Source organism: Phymastichus coffea, unplaced genomic scaffold (genome assembly GCF_024137745.1).
Source record: "Phymastichus coffea isolate CEN01 unplaced genomic scaffold, Cenicafe_Pcof_1.1 PCOF00022, whole genome shotgun sequence".
Taxonomy (NCBI): Eukaryota; Metazoa; Arthropoda; class Insecta; order Hymenoptera; family Eulophidae; genus Phymastichus; species Phymastichus coffea.
This window is the reverse complement of record NW_026706833.1, coordinates 1539082-1546146: the sequence shown is the minus strand read 5'-3', so window position 1 is coordinate 1546146 and position 7065 is coordinate 1539082.

The window sequence follows — 7065 nt, the reverse complement described above, 5'->3', positions numbered from 1 at the left end:
CTTGGCAGTGCCGGTTCGGGCCGCGACGTGCCGATTCCTCCCCCGTTGCCGGCGGGACCGGTCCCGGCCGAAGTGGGTAGCCAGGTACACCTCGCTAGGAAAGGCAAGCCTCCGCAAACGGTACTCCGTTTAGCTAAGCCGGTGCAGACCTGGTCAGAGGCAGTGAGGAAGTGCGCTTCCTTCCGACTCACGACTCTCGCGATACGCGAAGCCGCGGAGAAATCTCGCGTGATGTCCGCCTCGGCAGGTTTGTTCCAGCCACCGGCTGGAGAGGACTCCCGGAGTGATTCGTCGCCGGACCGACTCCCCGCGGCCAGTTGCGCCGTTAGACCGGTAATAGGGAGAACCGCTAAGACGCGCGCGAATTCGCGAAGACGAGTTGGCCGTACGCCGTTGCCATCTCCGTCGGCACGTTCCACGGGCACGAACGGGGTACTCGAAATGCTAAACGACGACAGTAGTTCGACCGAGAAGAGTGCGCGGGCCGCTGATGCGCCTAAGGTGGCGCCTCAGAGGCACGTACACGAACCTCTGCCGTGGAAGCCTCTCGAGCTTCAGAGACTCGACCCGGCCTACCAGTTCGTAAGAACTGGTGGCCCGGGTGGCTACGTACCGGCGGGTTACTCGGCCGACGAGAGAAGGCGCGAGTACGAGGAGCGCGTGAACGCGGGACGGAGGCGAAATCGAGGTCGGCTCAACCTATCCTCGTGTAACATAGAATTGCCGCTGCACTCGCGGGACCTAATGCTGCCGTCTTCGGCTCGCTTGGTCGCGGACGTTGCGTCAATTGACCCCGACCAACGTACCGGGGCTTCGGCGAGTCGAGCGGCGGGTCACATTGTGGCTCGAAGGCTTGGGCCCTGCGGGAGTGGTGTCGGCGCTATGGAGGTGGACGGGCCGTCGGTGCCCTCGCCGTCTCCTCTGTCACCGTTCCCGGTCCTCCCCGTGCCGACTGTTGAGCGCGCCTCGACATCATCAGAGGCGTGCCCACCAGTAAGGCGCGAGGGTGCACGCGCGGAAAGGTCGTTGCCGATGAATACGCCGGCTAGAGTGGGCGCCTCGAACCCTGAGGTCAGGCTTGCGAGGGGAGTCTTCCTCTGCGGGTTGACTTCGGTGCCGTGGGATGATCAACTAGATCTCCCACCGTACCGGTGTTTCAACTGTCGGACGGGTTCCGACCGCAGAACTGACTGCACGAGGCCGCCACTCAGACGCGTATTTTGTCGGAATTGTGGCCGTTTGGACACGATTGTCGACAACTGTCCGCGTTGTACCCAAGCGTATTCACGGGAGCAAGCGCAGTTGCGAGCGATTCGGGACGCCCCGACCTCGGTCTCGTGTGAGCCGCTGGCGAATGTGGTGTCTGTCCCACAAGACAGGCCCACGCCACAGCAGGCTCCTCGAGAACCGGAGCCCCAAGTTTCGGTTCCATCAACAGTCGCGACGGCCACCTCGGGAGTGGCTAGGAAGAAACGCCATCGTTCGGGAAAGGCGTACCGCGAAAGGCTGGCCTGAAAAAGTGCTCGGCAGCAGACGAGCGACGTTGAGTCTCGGTCGCCCAACGGGTCGAGCTCGCTCCGGACGGAAGTTGCCCCGATGGAAACATCGGAGGCGACCCCGCCGGTAGCAGTGGTCGCGAGCGGTCATCGGCTCAGTGGTGCTGGCTCCCTTACCCCAGTGGCGGAGGAATTAAGAGCCCTCCGCCTCAAGTATTTGGAGAGGAGAGATTAGTCTCCGAATGAAAGGTATGGTATTCTTTATGAGGCGGATACGTGCGTGTGGCGTCCTGGTGCACCGTTGATTCGATCGGGTTTTGCGTTAATTAAAAGTTCTTTTTTCTTGGATTCTTTTTCTTTTAGAATAATATTTTTGCTCTTGTGCTTGATGTTGTAAGACTTAGCTTGTATAGATCGGTCATTAATTCGAATCTTCGTTTAAATAATGAAACTTAGATTAAGCGAGTTTAAGTGTTATAAGTTTATGTATAAGCTATTTTTAGTTTGTAGCGTTTGACCGAGCCGTGAGCCATTTGCCGGAAAGAAAGAGAGAGCTTAAAGAGAGCTTAAAGAGAGGTAAGGCCTTGTCTCCAAGGGAGAGCTTCGGCCTTCGGAGGGGCTGTGACGGTGTAGGCCCGTCATGGCCTGCACCGTGCGCTTATCTCCCTCTCCTTCCTAGGCAAAGGCGCACGGCCGGCATCAAGCGCACGTTTTTATCACATGCCTGATGCCTGCCCTTTTATTTTTCAGCAACGCACGAGAGTGGAAGGAGAAGCCGTGGACGCGACGACGCGATCGAGTATTGAGTGTGCGAGAGAGAGAGAGAGAGAGAGAAAAGCAATAGTTTGAGTGTCGGGCTTGGCGCGCGGCACTTGTCGCGACCGGCATTGCCGCGTGCCACCGATTAGGAGGCGAGTGGTGGGAGAAGGTGTGAGAAGCCGGCTCTCATGCACTCGCGACAGAGTTAGCTGGTGACCATCGCTGCCTGCCCTTTGTTCGGGAATAAGTCAGCATTCCTCAGCAGATTGGCCGGACGGGACTTCCTCTGTCAGCGACGCAGCAGTCAGGAGTTGCCCTGCAAGAAGCCGTCATCGAGGCAACACCCGACAGCCTTTTCTGCCAGGTCGCCGGCCACGCAGCAGCCAGGGGTTTTTCAGCCTAGCCGCCGGTGGGACACCTTCAAGGCTGCCAGCAACAGCGACGTCCACCAAAATTTGGTCAGGTCACCGATTCCTCTCTCTCTATATATCTCTTCCTTTCCTCGGCGATTCTCACGGTTCGCGTCGCTACGCCAGGCTTTTCCGAGCCGGCGTAGTTTTCGGCAGTGTGTAATTTAAGTAATTGTTTGAGCCGGTTAACAAGGTGACATGGCGCTAACGTGCCGGTCATCTCGTTTAGATTAAGTTTGCGCGTTATTGTTAATAAGTGTTTGTACTTTCGCCGGCACTCTAGGTAGTGCGTTGTAATAAACGGTTTGTCAACGAGTTGTGTGTGTGAAATCATTTGCCCGCTGTTCTCCTTCCTGCTTTACCTGGAGCGATACACCGCCTCCCTTGCCTTCCCCCTTTATAAATAATTGGTAATAGTAGTGAATATATCGGCATTGCACGCCGACGCTATTACAAGCTCATTGAGCTTACTAGTTTTGAGAGCATTGTCAACAATACTACATGTGTATGGAGCATCGTTTTTCACATCGTCGTCTGCTACAGCTTCTTGATCATCATAATACAATTCCACAGAATCAGTTGTTGTTGGCGGAGGATCAGGAGTAATTCGATTGTTTTGACTCTCGATCAACACCTTACTGCCTTTGTAGATTGATCTTTCGCAAGAATTACATATGTGCAAACCCAAGAAATCTTTGAATCTATCGTCCCGTTTGGGAGTTATCAAAACTAAGTTATTGCGAATGCATTTGTGATTTGCTTTATTTATTGGATTACAACAATAACGAGCTCGTACCATCGTGAAACTGGAATTCTTTTTTGATGTTATCGAGTGTTTTATTTTGATGACATAGACGCTAAACTTTGAATATAATATACATTACCTCCAGGAAAGAAAGGGCGTACCAATAAACTTATTTCACGTCACTTCTATATGTATTCTATGCAAAACTTTTTGTATTACACTTTATGGCAAAAATAGAAAGGTTATACGTTCGAAACACTCTGAATGTTCGACTTGTTGAGAGCTGCAGCTTATCTGCTCGCAGGCGCGTCGTGCCGTGGCTTCGCAATTGTCGACCGTTGAAAAACAAATGAAAATCGGACAATGGAATGTTTGTTACGGAGTATTTTAGTATAACAGACTGGACTGACACAAACAACTTAGTACTAAGAAACGATACGAAGAAAAAATGCTGAATGGCATTTTTTGCTACTTCTCACGGTAAGGGCGCTTGCGATGGTATAGGAGGAACTGTAAAAAAGCACGCATATACATGTAGCTTACAGCGCGATAATAGTAGGCATATAACAACTCCAAAAGCTTTGTATGAATGGGCATGTAGTTTTTTCAAGAAAATCAATTTTGATTTCTGCACTCAAGAACAGCATGACAGTCACAGTGAAAAAACAAAATCAAGGTACGGAGAAGCCGTAACAATCAAGAATACGCGCCAATACCACTGTTACAAGCCCGTAGATGCGCAAAAGCTAGCTTGCAAAATGTTTTCGGACGATAATAAAATTACCAATAATTTAGTCGTGAAAAGAGATACGAAGAAAAAATCACGCGAATCTGAGTCTGAGTGATTCTCGGAAAATTCATACATTCGGGCTTTTTATTCTTTATTTTATTAACGATAATGCAAGTAATAGTAGTTTTAAATAAATATCTTTAAGGAATACTGTGTTGATTTATTACCTTTGGTATAAATGCTCTTCAATATTTAAAAATGATTTGTCTTGCGCGAATGTGCAGCCGAGAATGGAGTCGAGTAACAAATCCTCTACGCGTAGTCGGGCGACCGCGTGAGCGCGATCCAAGCGCTGCGCCGCGCGTCGCATATATTTATTTCCCGAAAAAACTAATGGCGGGCAGTGAATTTTTTCTTCACATTATCGTTCCTAATTAGTTATTGTACATATCACCAAAAGCCCTGGCGCTTAGAGCATTGAGAAGTTAATAATAATGCCAATTGTTTATAAAAAAGTTATTAAAAATCATGAAAAATTATTTATAGCGAATTGCAATATATTTGATCTGAAGTATTTAGCTTCTATTGGTATGCTCAGAAATTTTCATGTAAAAATATCAAGTAGTTTGCGAACAATGAATTATTATTTTAAAAAAGTCATAAATCTTAGTTGCATAAAAAAAAATATTTAAACATTTGGTAATGCCGTAAGACCATCATTTTTATCTTTCTGTTTGACGGTAGATTCGATTGATATAATAATTATAGAACATTTGCTTAGGTTGAAAATTGGGGTGCCCAGTTGACGTGATTCATCTCATTATGAAAGATGAATCTAATGGGAATATTATGAGAGAATTCATCGGCCTTCGAAGCAAAATTTATATTATATTAATAGAAAACCATCAACCAATAAAGAAAGCAAAAGGCGTGAAAACACATACTGTCACAAAAATAATAGGTCATGAAGATTATCGAAATTGTTTATTGGAATTAGAAATTATTATACCTGAGCAATGCATTGTCCGTAGTGTATTACATCAAGTAAGAACGTAAAGAGCGCAGAAAGTAGCATTAAGTCCATATAATGATAAACGTTGTATATTCGATAAAAATCCAGATACACATCCATAGGGTCATTACAAAGCTATTGAAACATCGAAGCTTAATATCAGCAGTGTGGAAGAACGAAGGAAAAAGAAGGTCAGAGAAATGGAAGAAAATCCTCAAGATACTTTTACAACAAGTAGTAGAGATGACTGTAGAAAGCAATACCAAGAAAGTTGTAAGCTTCCTCCAACCTCCAATAGAAGTCGCTCAGGACAGAGTAGCAATAGTGGGGAGGAAGAAGCGTTAGTTAGGAAAAGACTTAGGATAGAATAGTGACAGAGTGGGGACAACGTAGACATGGCGACTGAAGTCGAAGGTGTTGGGTAATGGAATCATATGGGAAATTACTCAAGTAGGGATAAGGCAAAAAGAGAGGAAAATGACGGCGGCTCGAGTTCTCAGAGAAAGGATGCTTGGTATAAAACGGAGAACACACCTCAGTCCATCGCAGTTATTCAACAGCAGCTTGAAGCAGCAGCAGCAGTCTCTTCCTAGTTCTCATTTTGTGACGAGAGCCACGGCTCATACCGCTGGCTCCGTCGACGTCTCTCCCTTCCCGATGGCAGAGGGAGCGAGAGAGAGAATAAGGAATATGGTTTAGAAGCCGGCAGAATGGCGCGCGTCAGTTGCCGGCGATTGCCCGCTACTCTTTTAGTGGGGAGACGCTCGGTGCCCGGCAGTAGATTGCTACAGCGATCGCGTGCAATACGCTTTCTCTGCGCCGTCTTGCTGACCATTCCTGCCTATTCCCTTTTGCGCGCGTCGAAACGTTGTCTTTCGCGTCCCCCGCGAAGCAGCTTGACTTTCCGGGACCCGATCTATAAAAATTCAACATTTTCTTCGGCAACGGAAGAGATCTCGTGACACATTCTTAATTTCTTATATAGCTCTCTAATTATATCTCAGTAGTATCAAACAGTATATATTAAATTAATGATTGATTTGTTTTTTTAATTGTAGAATGGATTTTTCATCAATGAATAAAATCGCAAAATCAGCTTTCTTACCGAGAAAGTTTATGACACAGTTAAAAAAGAACTGTACGTACATGGTTACTAAATTAAGATTGTTAAACACTCGCTAATAATAGTAATAATAATAATAATAATAATAATAATAATAATAATAGTAACAGTCGACGATGAATATGAGGTATTTCTATCGAAGCCATTAAGCTCAGCGTTAGAAAAAGATGAAGAAATGTTACAGAGAATGTACGAGACCACTGAGAAGAAGAAACTATTTCTACATCACCGAGAAGACTCGAATTTTGAATTCAAAAATTAAATTCATATAATATATAAATGTAAATAGTAAATAAATTTATATTTTGAATTTTAATTACGTCTTTAATCCTACTTTAATTATTCTTTCAAATCCTCTTTTTGAGAGGTTGAAGTAATTACTTATGCGTTCTTTCCGCTGAGTTTGGACTTAGTGTAAAGGTCTCATAAGCAATGTTAGTAGTGGAAGTACCTCACAAATGAGAGCTATGGTTGGGGCTCTCACTATTCCCTAACAAAAAAAAGCTTTTAGTGGGGTTAGATTCTCAAATAGCAATAAAACGTTAATAGGAAGCCCATTCTGTTCGAAGCAGCGGAAAGAAGAAGTAGTAGACGCTTAGCCATGCCAGCTATAAGAGACAACAGGAGATCTCGCTACTCTTCTAAGCACATATGGTTTGCGAATAAAGTTAAAATACATCATCTCCATACGAAGAAGTAGACTCTAGAAAAGGTATTTGGGAGCAGATAGCACGAGACCTCGAACGTTTTTAAAGACGTATTGCTGAATTGAATAAAGTTATATCACGAG